This window comes from Lycium barbarum, chromosome 6 (assembly GCF_019175385.1).
Source record: "Lycium barbarum isolate Lr01 chromosome 6, ASM1917538v2, whole genome shotgun sequence".
NCBI lineage: Eukaryota > Viridiplantae > Streptophyta > Magnoliopsida > Solanales > Solanaceae > Lycium > Lycium barbarum.
The window spans coordinates 90,480,597-90,498,679 of NC_083342.1; positions in this window are offsets into that span (position 1 = coordinate 90,480,597).

Genomic DNA, 18,083 nt, shown 5'->3' on the forward strand with positions numbered 1-18,083 from the left:
CCTGGGGACTCACCTACATTTACGCCGGCGCTCTTACTTGCTGAGATACCCAGGTCTTCATCACAGCCGAGCCAGAATGCATACATGGAGGAGCGTGATAACGTTGATTAGGCGGCATTACGCTTCATTAGCTGATGAGCGGCCTGTGAGGAATTTAGAGGGAGCCCGGATTCTTGACTTCGATGAGTTTTTGATCCCGGTTAGTCATTATTTAGTACTATTTTATATTTTAGGATTCGGCGCCAGCGGGTCCACCAGAGCCACCCACTCAGGCATTTTCTCATGGGCCTGTCGAGGCAGCGATGTCTTCCCATGTGACTGTCGAGCCACATGGGAGCTTTTAATTAAAATTAGTTTTATTCAATATAAGGTCAATATTTAATATACATATTTGATCATTTAAAGTACTTATTATTTCAGTTGTTTCATATTTTAGGATTCGGCGCCAGTAGGTCCACAGGAGCTACCCATTCCGGAGCATTCTCATCAGCCTGCCGAGGCAGAGGTGTCTTCTCATGAGACTACCAAGGCGCATGTAAGTTTTTTACTTAAAACTAATTTTATTCAATATAAGGTAAATATTTATTTAATTTTTATAACCTTTACTTGGACTTCGAACAGCATCTCGTCCAGGAGACTACCTCATCTTCACCACCACACCGATCTCAGGAGCCTACAGACCCATCTCAGGAGCCTACTCAGGCGCCCGTTGACACACAGGTTTGATTAAATAAATAACGTTAATGTATTCAATATAAATAAAAAATAGTACTAATATTTATATACTTTTCAGGTCATCCTTCGGCGCCTGCGGTGGCGACTCCCGACGAAGAAGAGGTCGAGTTTCCAAACCCAGCTCAGCCTGAGGTTCTGAGCGTGCCAGCGGGACTAGATCCCAAGAAGAAGCACGTTCTAGTTAAGGGCGCAAGGGCTAGGGGAAGAGGAGATGATCATGACTTGGAGCGCCCGGTTATTAAGAGGAAAAAGGGCGATGGAGACGATGGCGAGGGCGGTGGGGATGGTATGAGCCTTAGGCCTAGGGATAGTCTCTGGCATACTACCTGTGGGACCCATCCTCGATAGTGTATATGCATTAGTGTTGTACAATTTATCGTAAATATTATATATTTTTTGCATATTTATAAATATTATCTTAGTCTTTATTATTGTTTATAGTTTCGCATCCTAAATTGATAATAAAAAATAACGTGACACATTCGAAATAAAGTTAAGCATTAATTTAAAACTAAGACGAAACCCTAAAAGATAAATAACTTAAAGCTAATGACTACAAGTCTTCAAATAAAAAAGAACTTCGAACATTTTTCAACCACTAAAATGACAATCCAAAGTATTGCGTATTCTTGATGTATTGAGCCTATTTTATTAATTGTACAAATATAACTAGAGTTCTATATAAAATATTGAAGTTCCGGAATCTCAAAGCATGATTAATATACGGCTAAACTACGTAAAAAAGATAAACTACGTAAAGAGGAGTGAAAATGTGGTGTTATTGAAAATGACAGACTCCTATAGCGCAGTATTTTACTGCGTTATGGGAAGAGAGGAGAGACAAGTACACATAGACAAAAATATCATTTCAGAAAAAAATATGAAGTTATTCACGCTCTCAAAGGAGGTGAATAACAATCTCTCTGCCATGTCAACACAGTGTGTTTACTAGGCACAAATCTAATATAGATTAGGTGTTCAATAGGTCACTCTCCAGTTAAGATGTCTAAATGAAATTTTATGACAAATTCAAGGGCTGCTTATGTATTCGGTCTTTTTTTTTTATTATCTTCAGTTAAGAGATACAGAATGCGGTAGGTATATTTTGAGGCTAGTAGATATTTTCAAGAGTTCTGTTTTACTCTTTGGACTTGCTTTCTTTTACATTTTTTGAGACTAGTAACTTTTTTTTTCTGTTCTATTTTTTGTCTAGTTTTAATTTATTTTTTATTTAACCATTCAGAATTCACTCGCCCAATCAATTAAGATTCGTGCTACATATGAGAATGGATTACTACAGGAGGAGAGTGCATAACGTTTCATATTGTGCAATATTATATTGTATTGTGTTGTATTGTATTCTATTGTTTTGATGCATATAATATTTGGATAGAATATCGTTTTTTGTCGTTACCGAATGCCACGCATCAACAATTTGAAGGATAAACTTACTAAAAAAGTAGGGTACGAGATAAAGCTATTATAAAAAGATATGGTAAAGGATATTCAAGTGGGGCAACTTTATATTCCTTTTTTGTCGTGTTTTTATTGAATATGTTTGCATGGAATTTTTCCTTTTTTTTTTTTTTAATAAAAGTCCACTAGGCTTTTGGCCTAGGGCTAATTTTATAAATTTTATCAAAAAATCCAGAAGTTTGTACAACTCTAGCCAAAAGGCTAATGAAAATACAAAATTTAAACTAATGATCAAATTAAGACTTATAACTTGTCTTAATTTGATATTACAAATTGTTAAAAAATTACTAATAGAATGAAATTTGAAATAATTGCTCCATAAAGAACTTCTGTTTCTATATCTCACATGCTCTATATTTGGCCCTCTATATGCACCAAGGCAGTACATTTTCTAACTAATGACCAGTTCTCAGTAGGATGAGCATCCCGGGGTGCTAATACCACCAACTAAGAAACAACCACTAAATAGAAACTGTATGCCCATGTGTACTCAAGAGGTCTGTTGTGTTCCATGTGCTCAATCATTTGGAGCAGTAATTCCACTTCATGTCATTTGTCAAAAGTGCCTCCAACCAGTTGCAATTTATGCTGGTAAAACTTCTCAACATCCTGATTACACTGTGTTTCGCTGCTTGTTGGTATTCCTTCAGTGTGGTTGTTCTGTGGTACCTGTTGAATTAAAATCCTCCATTTATGTTAGTTTGTGTACCTGCAACCATTAGCAAACAGTTAGTGTAAACCAAATCCTTCACATTCTCCTCCCAAAGGATTTGAGTGTGAGGACATCCTTTTCTCCCACCTTCCCCCTATATTCAGTCTCCTTAACATGATCTAATTCTTAGACAGGGCAGCTGTAATTTGTCACTGTTCACAATTCTTTTACAGTGGCTCTCCATGTCATGAAAGGAATTGAATTGTATGTCCCCTGTGTCCAAAGCTAAATTAGCCAAGTGATCTGCTAATTTGTTTCCTTCCCTATAAATATGCTCTATCACCACCACTTTTTCCTCACTTATTCTCCAAATTTCTTCCACCATAGTAATGATTTGCCAAGGAATTTCCCATGTCCTTTGAATAGAGTTCTTCAGCAAAAGTGAATCTGTCTCTATCCTTATTTGATCCCATTGACTGTCTTTTATATACCTGAGAGCCTGTAAAATGGCTAGGGCCTCTGCCTCGGTGTTGGTGCTTTGAAGATCCTCTATTTCTCTGGCCTGTGCTTGTATCACATCTCCCCTTTCATCCCTTACACAAAAGGCCCATGAACTCCTACCCGGGTTTCCTCTTGAGGCTCCATCAGTATTGACTTTTATCCATCCAATATCTGGAGTTCTCCAAGTCACTGGTGCTACTCTTATCTTTGGAGAATATCTCTGTAATGCCTCAACAATCACACTCCAATTATATGGTGCATACCTAAAATTTCTCCTTCTCACCTTCATGAATTGAATCAAAGTATGCATCACCTGGTAAATGAGTTTTGTGATTGACACCTTCCCTTCATGTCTCATAGTGTTTCTCCTCTTCCAGAGTTCCCAAATAATAATAGCAGGGACAGCTTGGTTAATGCATTTGGCATGTAGTCTACTAGGCATATCCCACCATGTGTTAATTATTTGGGTAACTTGCAAATTCTCAGTATTTATTCCCACTGGTCCACAAAAATACTTCCAGATGGCTTGAGCTGTTGGTGAGTGTAAAAAGACATGGGAGGTATCTTCCACTTTTGGATGTTGACAACAATAGCATCTGGAAGGGAATTGGTGTCCCAATTTCTTCAACTTATCATCCAATGGTAGCTTGAACTTCCAAAATCTCCACATAAAAAAAGATATCTTTATTGGTAGTCCTTTGATCCACATCTGCTTATACAAATTACTGGGGTCTTTTCTTTGTCTGAGCAATTGAAATGCAGACCCAACTGTGAATTTCCCCCTCGAATCTAATTTCCAGAAAGCCTTATCTGCTTGGCCATTTTCATTTGGTGGATTAATGTGCTGCACAATATGGTCTGCTAGATCCTCAGGAAGGATTCTTCTTAGCAACTGTTCATCCCATTGCCCCACTTCTGCAGTTTCTTTTACAAGGATGATTGTGGGATCACACTCAAAATCTGGTGGAGTAATATGGTATAGGGCTCCCAGTCCTGTCCAATTATCAAACCAAAAATAAGAATTACCTTGTTGAAGCTTCCACCATATCTCATGTTCCATCTCATCTCGGTATTTAATCATCTTCTTCCACACATAAGTACCTGATCCGCTAGGGGCTATCACAGCATGAAACTTCTTTAAGTACTTATTACTCATGAAAGTTCTCCATAAGGATTGTTTGGTTCTCATGTTCCACCACAGTTTAGCAAAGAGGGCTTTAGATATATCTTGTAGGCTTCTAAACCCCATGCCACCTTCTTCTTGTGGGTGACATAAGGTTGTCCAAGTTGCCCAGTGCTTACTTGAATTTCCCACAGAGTTGCTCCAAAAGAACTTAGCAAACAATCTATGAATCTGAGCAAGTATAGCACTAGGAGGGTCACAAGCGGATAGTAGGTGTATAGGCATGCTCTGTAAAACATGTTTAATCAGTGTTGTCCTTCCTCCAATAGATAACAGCTTACCAGTCCATGAGCTCAGTCTATTCTGAATCTTTTCTATTATCTCCTTATAGTGAATGTTCCTTCTTCTCCCATAGTAGATTGGTACACCCAAATATGTGAATGGAAAATCCTTTTTAGGAATCTGGGTGACAGAAAATACCAGCTCCTTAATGTTATGAGATGTCAAATGATGCATATAAACAGCACTTTTCTGCTTGTTGATCTTCTGACCACTCACCTTCTCATAATTACTCAAAGTCTTCATCACTAATCTCATAGACTGTTCATTAGCAGAGGTGAAAATGATAGTATCATCTGCATATGCCAAATGATTGACATATGGACTCCATTTTGGCATCCCATATTCCTTGTACTCATCCTCAGTATGCAGTGTATTGAGAGCCCTAGACAAACATTCTGCAGCCAAAATGAATAAAGTAGGGGACAGTGGATCTCCTTGCTTTACTCCTCTAGATGATTTGAAGAATCCATGAGGTTGCCCATTAATCAGAATGGAATACCAATTATTTGAGATAACTCTAAACACCAGATCAATAGTAAATTCACCGAACCCCATTCTCCTCAGGACTTTAGTTAGAAATAACCATGATACTCTGTCATAAGCCTTTTCCATGTCAAGCTTAATGACAACATTTGCAGGCTTTCCTCTAATCCTAATATCATGTACAATTTCCTGAGCCAACAGAATGTTTTCTACAATACTCCTGCCTTTAACAAATCCTGATTGCTGAGGTGAAATGATCTCAGGTAGCAGATATATCAGTCTTTCATGAATGATTCTTGAAATAACTTTGCTAGTGATGTTACTCAAGCTGATTGGCCTCATATCAGAAAATGTATTAATTTCTTTCTTCTTTGGTATCAAAACCAAATTGGTACAAGTTACATACCTTGGGAGTTCATGCCCACAGAAGAATGATCTCACCATGGTCACCAAGTCATTTGCAATAATTTCCCAACAAGCTTGGAAAAAACTTCCTGTGAAACCATCAGGACCCCCTACACTGTCTCCATTTAAACCAAAAACTGTTCTTTTCACCTCTGCTTCATCTGGCATTTCATAGAGTTGTTGATTTTGTTCTTCTGTAACCATTTTAGGAATCTTATCAAGCATAGAGAAATCTGTAGGGATATTTTCCTCTTTGAATTGGTCTGAGAAAAATCTGATTGCTTCCTGTGCAATCTCCTCTTCAGTGTCCAGCCATGTACCTGTATGATCTTGAATTCTCTGTAATTGTAGCTTTCTTCTCTTTCCATTGACATGAGCATGAAAGAATTTTGTGTTCCTATCTCCATCCTGAAACCACAGCATCCCTGCTTTTTGTCTCCAAAATTTTTCTTCAATAGCATAAAACCTGATCAGATCAGCTTGTACCCTTTGTAGCCTTTCCCTGTTAAGCCCTGTAGGATTCTGTTCAAATTCTTGCTCATGCACCTACACCACTTCCTCCAGAGTTGCAATTTACTTGAAGATATCACCATAAGTGTCCCTACTCCACTTAGAGAGAGCTCTTCCCACCTTTTTTAACTTATTATGAAAGTTAAAGAAGGGGTCTGAGCCATACGATTCCACCCAATTTTCTTTGATTACATCTAGAAAAGATTCATGCTCCACCCAAAAATTAAGAAACCTGAAAGAATTCCTAATTGGTCTACTATCTGCTCTCATATTTACCAGCAAGGGGGAGTGGTCAGAACTTTGTTTAATGAGATGCTCTACCTCCAAATTAGGAAAACAATTCTGCAGAGCCTGATTTCCCAAACATCTGTCCAGTCTTTTAAATATACAAGCCTCATCCGATCTCCCATTCCACCATGTGAACATACTTCCAGTAAAACCAAGATCCATCAGTTGGCAAATGTCTATACATTGTCTAAAATCCTCAGTTTCTGCAAACTGTACAGGAAGACCCCCAAATTTCTCAATGTCATCTGTAATGACATTAAAATCCCCACCCACAAGCCATGGGATGGTGATGTGTGAAGACATGTCATATAGATCCTCCCATAGAGCTATTCTCCCACTTCTATCAGTACTCGCATAAACAACTGTAAGCACCAACTCTTGCCCATCACCCAAATGAGTGAATCTACAGGATAACAGTTGTTCTGTATCTCTCATTATTTCTACTTGAATTTCTGCATCCACAAAAATCCAAATCTTCCCATTCACATTATGCCATGATGTCCCCATATTTAACCACAATTTGTACATGTCAATATGTCTAACATGCTGGAAAGGCTCTAGTAAGGCAACATAATTAAAATGTTTCTGTCTATGCAATAGTACTACCCTCTCAAAGGCCTGTTGAGTGTTTACAGACCTTATATTCCATATTAATGAGCTATTCATTGAGAAACTCCTTTAGAACATGCCATCCTTGTTTGTACTCCTCCCACTGTCTTGGGAGGAACACTTTTATCTCTTGGCTTGTGACCTTTTTTAGTTTTTGTCAAGTGTTTAGGGGAAATATCTCCTTTATTGTTGCCCTCCATTAAATCAGAACTAATAGTTTCACCTGCTTCCTCCTCTCCAATATCTATTTTATTCTGATTCACTTCTTCTTGTGTTGTGTTTTCATGATCTTTGGCTACCAGTTGATACTTATGATTTCCTGAAATTTCCTGCATTTCTATGGCTGTATCTCTGTTGTTTTGATCTCTCTGATCCCTTGCTTGTGTTTCCCTTTCATTATTTTGTTCCTTATTTGCAGATGATACTGTATCTCCTTCACCCATATTGTTTGTATGAGGAGGCTCTTCCGGTAAGTCCTTCATTTGATCCACTTGTTGTCTAGCTGATTCCACTTGCTGATATGAGCTTGAATTAACACTGTCATGTACTTCTATGGGTTGAAGTACGTCTTGGCCTTCAGTAATCTGTTTGTTATCATCTTCTTTTTTGTTATCATTTTCCACGATATATGTAATTGTTCTTTCTGAATCTTGTATGGCTATCTCCTCTGACTGATTATCCCCTACCCCTTTCTCATTCTTATTATCTTGCTCTTGTCTGCTATCTATCTTTCCCTGCTCTTTCATAACTTTGTTATTTTCTGTTTGTTTCCCAAAGGCAGCATCCACCCATGGCCTAGCTGTCTCTTTAACAGGATTACTACTATGTGTGCTTCCTTCTTGTGTTTCATTTTGTTTTTCTTGTTCCTCCACCAAGTCCACCAAAGTGTTAAATTTGTTGCATGTAGCAGTGACTGTTGTCTCTTTCTGTTTGCTATGATTTGCACTTCCCTTCTCAGCATTGAAGTTTCTGTTGTCTTTGATGGGATTCCAATTTCCCGAATTTCCTAACACTCTTCCACCTGCCAACACTCTAGCAGAATAATTGTATAAATTATTGTATCCTCTATAATTTTCCATAATTCTTTTTCCCTTCATATCCTTGTTGGTTTCCATCCTCTTGCTTTTGTTTGCCTTTGTCATTAGTCTGCTTTTTATTATGTTGTTCCTCTGCTTGTAATCTCTTGGAAATTTGATGCTAAAGTAAAAGTTAATGATAGAATTAAGAGTTTTTCAACTTCTATTAATGGATTACGCAAAGAACTATCATAATTTCATTCGGTTGATTCCTTTAAAGTTTAAACTTGATGTGTTGCGTTAAAATTGTAAGAAAAAAGAATTTTATGTAAATTTGTGACGCTTCTAAAAATTTGATAGCTCCTGCTTAATGTACTTATATATATATATATATATATATATATATATATATATATATATATATATATATATATGTGTGTGTGTGTGTGTGTGTGTGTGTGTGTGATAAATTGTTCTTTCTCATTTAAGTTTTGTCACCTACAGAGCAATGACATCAATTTTGTTTGTAGAAATATAATAGTGGGTTTTGTGATACATCGCAACACAATTATTATTATTATAATACAAATAAGTTTTCGGCTTTTATAATTGTGCTCATCAAATAACAGGAAATGTTTTTAGGACTTTAATGTAAATTTAGATAATAACAAATAAGCTTTTAAATCTTCTTTAATCCCAACCAATTTGTTGATAAAGAGGACACAGGATAAATATTGAAACATGCAAGTTGTTCCAGTTGCATCTTATTTTCGGCTTTTACAATTGTGCTCATCAAATAACAGGAAATGTTTTTAGGACTTTAATGTAAATTTAGATAATATCAAATAAGCTTTTAAATCTTCTTTAATCCCAACCAATTTGTTGATAAAGAGGACACAGGATAAATATTGAAACATGCAAGTTGTTCCAGTTGCATTTAAAAGGAGCTCATGAATATTCTTTCTAATCTTTGCATTGTATGCAAAGAGAGGCAGATTTAGGATTTAAAGGTACCGCGTATCACAATTTTCTTCAATGTATATCTTGTTAGGAACGTGTATTTGGGTCGATCCATCTCTTTTTAATTTATTCGGGTCAACTTAATAGGCTTTTTTTCATTTGCAAATAGGAAATTACATCTCAAAAATCAAGAAACGAACATAATTAACATCTTAAACAAGGAATCACACCCATTAATAACAAAAGTAAAATCAACATTTTCACCAAGGGACTTGTATCTCTTATGTATATTAAAAACTGTATTTGCACAAGTAAAATAACATCTTCAATAAGGGAATTACACCAATCAAAATAAGAAAAAAAAAACTCTTCAATAGGTAAATACACCTCATAAGTAAATGTAGAATTAGATAAACTACAAGTTCTCAAAAATAAATCATAAATTTCATATTTTTTTAAGCAGTGCTTACGAAATTTCCATCACAATTTAACTAGTAAAGTAATTTAAATTGAATTTAACAATTATAGAATAACATAAATTTTTATAATACACTCTCTCCGTCCATTTTTATTTGTCCATTATACTAAAAATATATGTCCACTTTTACTTGTAAGTTATATAGTTTGAAAAACCAAGACATAATGTACCATTTTATACCCATTTTACCATTATTATTAAGTAGTCCAATTCATTTCTCTCTTCTTCTTTTTTTCTTATTAAGACAAGTAAACATGGACGGATAGAGTAATAAACAAAAGAAATTATAAAAAAAAAAAATTGAATTTTGATCTCAATTCAAAATTCCCATTGAGACCCAAGTTTTTCGATTTAAATACTCACAGTTTTGAGATTAAGAGAAATGCTTAATTTAAGGGATTTTGAAGTTTCTATTTGTGTGTTCTCGCTAGAGATCACAAATAAAATAAAATAAAATAAAATAAAAGAGGAAAGACAATATAAATAATAAAAAGATAAATATAAAATTGGGAGAGCCAAAAAGGGAATTATTGGAACAAAGGAAGTAAAAAAAGCACACCGAAAAAGAAGAGTCAAAAAATGTTTAAGATAGATTCAAATTTGTGTCTACCAGCCGTGACACTTTTGTCTAATTTAAGACTGGATATGACAAGATCAAATATTTAATCTAATTTAAGCAAATTACAATATAAATATATAAAAGAATTATCAATCTAGGGGTGTCATGCCACCCGCCTTTTAGGATGGATCCCCCATGTATGCAAAGATTTCTATGAATAGTGATATATAAATTATTGTTGCTGTGTTATGGAGTACCTTTTTTTTTGTTTGTTTGTTATTACTTACTACTGTAATATACACGTTGAAGCAAAGAGTACAGAAGATGAGATAAAATAGAAAGAATAATTAACTTTGGAAACGCTGCAAATAGGGTAATGGAGTGCAACATGCATAAAGCTGAGAATTCAAAAAGGGTCCACCGTACTGAGGGGTTAGTAAAAGGACAATTTCGTCAACACAATAAAGATTTTATGAATGAGCCTGTTTGGAAAGTCACCTTGTAATTGAAATTGGTGTAATTACTATCCTAGTAATTACACAGCCTAATAATTACATAGTATTGTAATTACAATGACCTGTTTATTTCTCATAATGTAATTACAGTGTAATTACAAGCGTGTTGTTTGGTTGTACAAGTGTAATTACACAGTTAGTTTAATTTAAAAATAACATTTGATTATAAAAAAAATAAAATTAATATTTAAAAAATATGTGCCTTTATAAATGATATTGAATTAGTTATTTAATAATACATTGTTTCTTGAAAATATGTTAATTAATAATCATATATTTGTAACTAACATTGTAAAAAATAATTGATATATAATTTCAAATTAATAATAAAATGTAAAAGCATACTTTTTTTGTGAGAACATCATGGGATTGGATGTTTGACAAAAAAAGAATATTTATAAATATAATGCCATAACATTATTCAAATGTTTGATAATAATTCTATCAACTGTAAGTGAAAAATAAACAATATGCAATGTGAAATAACAAGTCAATAGTACTAAAGCAAATATTTTTAAAATGGAAAATATAACCCAAATTCAAAATTCAAAAGAAAGAAATTTAACATAATACTCTTATGTCAAATTCCTACATTACATAAGTAAGTTTCAACGTAACATAAGTAAATACTCCTATAATTCAAAAGAAAGGGAAAATATAAGTCTATAACCTCATTCACAACGAAATTCTACTTTAATAACGTCACTCATTATATGCCAAGTTTGTTAATGACTTATTCTTTCTAATATTAAGAGATGTAGTTTCAAAAATTAGAATATTAACACGGTTATGCTAAATGAATAAAATAAAAAAAAATAAAAAAAATGCGAGCAATTACATGGAACCACAAAAAGTAAGGTTGGGAATGAGAAAGGAAATGAAATATAAATACTTAAAAAGAAAAATATATTTTAAAAAATAAAAATAATTAAAAAGTAAAAATAAAAAAGAAATTAAATAATAGAAATATAAAATAAATTAGAAAAGAAATTAAAATAAAATAAAATAGATAATAGAAATAAAAAATAAATTTAAAAAGAAATTAAAATAAATTAAAAAGAAATAAACGAAAAGGTAACCCCGTAATTACACCCAATTCTCATCCCCCCCCCCCCCCCCCCCCCCTCTCTGAGAATTGGAGAGTGTAATTACACCCTCTCAATTACACCCAATTTTCACCTAACTGTGTAATTACCTGATCAAATAAACAGGTCAAACTGTGTAATTACACTAAATTCCAATTATCTGGCTGGCTTTCCAAACAGGCTTGCTTCATTTTTTTACAATTACAGTTATAACTTCGTGGGCCCATAATACAAAAAGAAAGGATTATTTCATTTTTTTGCGCGGATTGCCCTTCTTTTGGGGTGGTCTTTAAATTTTGCCCTTCAAATTTGTGGTCTTTAAATTTTGCCCCTCATATTTGTGGTCTTTAAGTTTTGCTCTTTGCTTGAAAAGGTGGGCGAATACATGAAGTTCTGGGTTCGAACCCCCGCTCAGGCATAAAATAAAAAATAATTTCGCCAGGCAGGACTGGGGGAGTGTATGCCGGATCCGGCATAACTAAAAGTCTGCCCCATAAGGCAGAATTTTTCCTAAGACATAGTTTAGTTATACCTTATGGGGCAGAATTTTAGTTAAGGCATAACAAAATTATACCCCATAAGGCAAGAACTTTTCTTAAGGCAAAGTTTAAGTTATGCCTTAAGGAAAAGTTCCGCCTTATGGGCATACTTTTAGTTATGTCTTTGGGGCACACTTTTTAGTTAAGGCATAACTAAAAGTTTACCCTGAAAAGTAAATATATATATATATATGCTTCAAGGCAAAGTCTGCCGGAGGGGGCAGACTTTTAGTTAAACACAACTAAAAGTCTGCCCCCTCCGGCAGACTTCTAGTTAAACACAACTAAAAGTCTGCCGGAGGGGGCATAGCAAAGTTTAAACTTTGTCTTATAAGGCAAACTTTTAGTTATGCCTTAAGGAAAACTTACGCCTTATGGGGCATACTTTTAGTTATGTTTTATGGGGCACACTTTTAGTTAAGGCATTACTAAAAGTTTACCTTGAAAAGTTAAAAAAAAAAAAAAAATACGTATATATGCTTCAAGGCAAAGTCTGCCCCCTCCGGCAGACTTTTAGTTAAACATGACTAAAAGTCTGCCGGAAGGGGCATAGCGAAATTTAAACTCTGCTTTGCAAAAAATTTTAAAATTTTTGACTGAGCGGGGGTTCGAACCCAGAACCTATGGGTTTTAGCCGAAGGGCAAAATTTAAAGACCACAAATATGAGGGGCAAAATTTAAATACCACCCCAAAAAAAGGGCAATTCTGCGAATTGCCCGGATTCTTTTGATTAAAACAATGGTAGTTACATCAGCAAAAGGACACGTTGATAAATTGAGTGGCTGACCCTAAGCTCCTCTAGTTAGTGGCTTATACATAACTAGGGGACCCGGCACTTTTCTAACAAAAAAAAAAATTGAAATCAAACTAACCCATTAAAAAAAAACCCCAAACTAGGCTTCACGCACAGAATCTGTGCGTGAAACCCATACCAAAAACCCCCGACCCCAACCTTTATTCTTTGGAATTCAAACTCAAAATTAAGGTTTTTTTCATACTTTGACCGAAGATTAGTCACGTTTCAAAACACCGGAATATAAATATTTTATATAGAACTTAATATTTTTTTTAGTGTACAATAATATCGGCTCATTACATCAAGTATACATATACATTTGGATCGTCGTTTTAGGGGTTGTAAAGTGCTCCGAAGTACGTTTGAAAACTTGTTATATTTAGGTTTAAGTTCCATATTTTATAGGGTTTTGATTAATCTCTTTTGTTTTACTCTCAAAGTTATGAAAGTACTTTTTTGGTTCAAGAAAAATAGAAAAGAAAAAATTACTCTGCTTTGTATTAGTTTTTTTTTCTTTTATGTCTTTTTTATTTTGTTATTGTATTATGTAATCCGCACCTTTTGAATGTGCAAAAATAAATATAATATTTAAAAATAACTCCAATACAAGAGGTTCATAATAATTGAAAAATATTTCATTCCATTAGCAACGAAATACATCATTAAATTACAATAGACTCAAAAAAAAATCAAGTTCTAGACACTCTTCTACTTCTAGATGTGCTGCCACCACGGGAGTTTTGCCCACATGAACGCTTATCATGCCCAAATTGCTTGCATTTGCGAGAGTAAGTCTTTTCACTAACATCCATTTGATTGTGATAACGGGTTAGCTTGTTTTTTTTCAATTTACGGATATGATTCTTGTTCGCAATCATAGAAAACGGCGCGGCTGGCCAATAAGCTTGATCACCAAGGGGACGGAAGTGGTCGGAATATGCTTTAAGGTATTTTACGACCTTATATTCCTCCGCCACATAATCAGTTACATTTCTGGCCATTCTCTCAAAGCACTTGACTGCATGAGAACATGGCATGTGGTACGTTTGCCACTGACCACAAGTGCATGATTTTGTACGCTCAGTAATGATATGTTTGTTTCCTCCTTTGCCGCCACAATAACTTGTTATAACTTCATACGCTCGTTGAACGACGTCATACTCGGTCATTTGGTGACCCTCTGCCTTTCTTCTATGGTGCTCCATCTTTTTGTAGGGCTTTGGCATCCATGTTCTCTCGTCAGCTAATATAGCTCTAGCTTGCCTTGTCCTATCCGCAAATCGCTCCACGACCTGCCTGAAAGTTAGTCTTACCATTGCGGTGACAGGTAGTCCTCGAGTAGATTTGAGGAGTCCATTGAAAGACTCCGAGCGGTTCGTTGTGAGCATGCCCTATCTCCTTCCTCCATCAGCATAAAGCGTCCATTTTTCAACTTCTAATTTCATGAACCAAACATATGCCGCTTCACTCACTTCCCTTAGCAGCTCCATTTTTGCAGCCCATTTTCTTTGTTGACGCTGCATCGCAGCCCCCCACATCAATTTGTTTACAGTACCATTTCCAAACTTTGTTTGCAAATTAACCTTTAAGTGCTTTAAACAATATCGATGGTACGCATGTGGAGGCTGCCACAATATGCCTTTATGACGATCCGATAGGACATATATGCCTTGACAACCCTTAATAACATGAGTTTGTAGATGAGTCAAGAACATCCCTCATGTCAGGTTGCTCTCATTGGCGGCAATTGTGAAAGCAAGAGGGAATATTGACCCATTGGCATCCATACCTACTGCAATTAGGAGCTTAATGTCATATGAGCCATATACATGCGTCCCATCTATCGATATCACATTCCGACATTGAGCAAAACCATCAATACTTGGTTTGAATGCCCAAAAGACGAAGTCGAAAATTCTGCTCTCTAAAAGCCGCCACTGTACAACAGTGCCAGGATTAGCATGTTTTAGAGCCGCCATATACCCCGGAAACGCCTGAAAAGAGAATTCCCAAGTTCAAAAGATCGTCTCAAAAGCACGTCTATGCCCGAGAAATCCCTTTCTCTTGCTTATGATTTTACCATATTTTGAGTGGACCATGCTAATACAAGTTTTAATAGGCATCCTGCATAAGTTTAAACAAACAACATTTAGCAATGATATTTTAATTACTATAAGATATATAATGTAAACGGTCAGATATGTTACCTTGGAGTTTCCTCAATGTGTTTAAGTAACACATGAGCAATCATGTTTATATTTAGATTAAAATGATCTTCGGGTGGAATTTTGTGATTTCCCACAGACCATCAGGCTTAGCAATTCCCCGAAGCAACCACCGACAGTCTTGAGTATGTCGCTTACAAATCAGCCTCCATACCGATTTGTTTAAGTCATTAACCTTAAACTCCCTCATATCCTTTATACAATACATTCTGACAGCCTGTTGCAACATCTTTTTCTATGTGAACTGCATTCCCCTTGCAAGGTCGCATTCATCAGCCATGGGATTTTTTGGTTCAATTCACGTTTTTTGGCGACTTTGATCATCGTCTCTTGTGAAGACAAATGCATCCTCACGACCTTGGAGACTGTCAAGATATGGAATATAGTTAGAATGCCACTGCATTGGGCTGTCAAGAATTGGATTTTCCGCCATCAGAGGCGGTACGTGGTGGTGAGTTGGTTCTAGTTGCCTCTGGGGACTATAATGTGTATCTTCTTCATCCCCTTCACCATCTTCATCATCGGTTACCTCTGCATTATTAGTTGGTTCATCGTCATCACGCTCCGATGTATCCACATAACTTGGACAATCAGCTCCATCTAAGAAAGGTCTCCTCCTACACGATAAAAAACATATGTTAAATTCCAAATTCAAATATATATATATATATATATATATATATATATATATATATATATATATATAATTATTTAACATCAAGGTGACGAACCTACACATATTGATAATGAGCATGGTGTGGAGAATGATCAACTCCACCAAACTGAGAGGACTGCCTTTCATCCACAGTTGGTACCACTGGTGAGTTCTGATAATAATCAGTTGCAGCGAACTGAGAATTATTATAATAATCAGCTCCACTGAACTAAGAATTATTATAATAATGCTCCACTGAACTGAGAGTTCTGATAATAATGAGTTGCTCCACTAAACTGAGATGATTGCCCAATATTACTCGTATCAGGTCTATAACCCCTACAAAGATTTAAAATGGTTATTTACCAACACATACAATAAACACGTGCTACTGCACAAAATAATAATATAAGAATGCATATTTACCAAGTTTGATTTAATTGTTGGGTAAGATTTTCCAGCGGCACCTGGCCACTCAAAATACCCCCGTAAGAACTAAAATCTCCATACGTGTTAGCTTGACTGGGCTGTTCTTGCGGGACCTCTCGGGGTATCTTTTCAACATACATTTCAAGAACATTAAAGGCGACTAAATGTTTTAATTCTTCTAGCGCATTCAACTAATCTCTCAAAGAATCATCATCATTGATATAATGCCTACCATAAAGCACTATACCATTGGAAACTGGTTGTGGATATCTGCCTGTTATAGAGATTTCATACTCATCTATACTAACCTTCATTTTTTCATATATGTAAGTGACTAGTGATTCATAAGACATTTCAAGTGGGCATTTAACATGAACGTTTGGTCTTTTATTGTAACGAATTGTACTATTGTCATCAAGGATAATACCATCCCAATGTATTGAAACCTTAACTGGTGGAATATCTTGAGCCATTTTTTGTAGGACTTAAGAGAGGTTTTTTTGAATGACTTAAGAAACTTAAACTTATGAAATGGATGAGTTTTTACCTTGTCCAACATTCTTCTTAAATAGATTCATATTGACCCCTATTGCGCATTGAAACATTGCGTAATATGAATTAAATTCAAATAAACGGTCAAAAATGCAGCATTGTATTGTCAAATCGGTCCTTTACTTGTCATAAAAAAGCTGAAATTGGCATGCATGATGTGTTGTCAAATCATGTTCTATTGCGCATTGAAACATTGCGTAATATGAATTAAATTCAAATAAACGGTCAAAAATGCAACATTGTATTGTCAAACTGGTCCTTTACGTGTCATAAAAAAGCTAAAATTGGCATACATGATGTGTTGTCAAATCATGTTCTGTTGTGCATTAAAACATTGCGTAATATGAATTAAATTCAAATAAACGGTCAAAAATGCAGCATTGTATTGTCAAATCGGTCCTTTACGTGTCATAAAAAAACTGAAATTGGCATGCATGATGTGTTGTCAAATCATGTTCTATTGCGCATTGAAACATTGCGTAATATGAATTAAATTCAAATAAATGATCAAAAAATGCAATACTATATATAACATGATTGACAAACAACTAGTATTCACTTTAAAACGAGTTATCATGACATTCTACACCCAATTTGGTAATCTTGATTCTATTACATGTTTTACCCCCAGCAAACATATTTTAAGCAATGGGTAGGACATAGGAACTAGATGATGATGATTTTCATTACTCAAATAACCCTAACAAAAGATTCAATTAAGAATACAATAAAACAATGAGAGAGGAGTGAAATTGGCGTGTTAGGGAGGCTGAAGCACTGGAGCAAAAACTAGCTTCAATAGGGCTTAAACGCCCAAAAAAATGTGCTATGTCAATGCCTCGCGGAACTCCATAAGAGTTTAATTTTGCTTTTAATCGTTTTCGCGAAGAGAACAATCGGATGCAAATACGTTACCATAGGGTAGAATATGGTATACATGGTAGCACAAGATTTAGATCCAAGTGGAATTCGGATTGTGAAATGTCCGATGAAGATTAATATTTTTCTTATAATAAGGTAAGTAGGTAGGGTCATAAAGATTCACCCCCCCCCCCCCTCCCCGAGGGTACTTGGGGGTTTGCAACTATATAAGTAGCCCTTTCTTTTGTTATTAGACTGCAGCGTATTTAATGTCGAGTAGTAGAAACT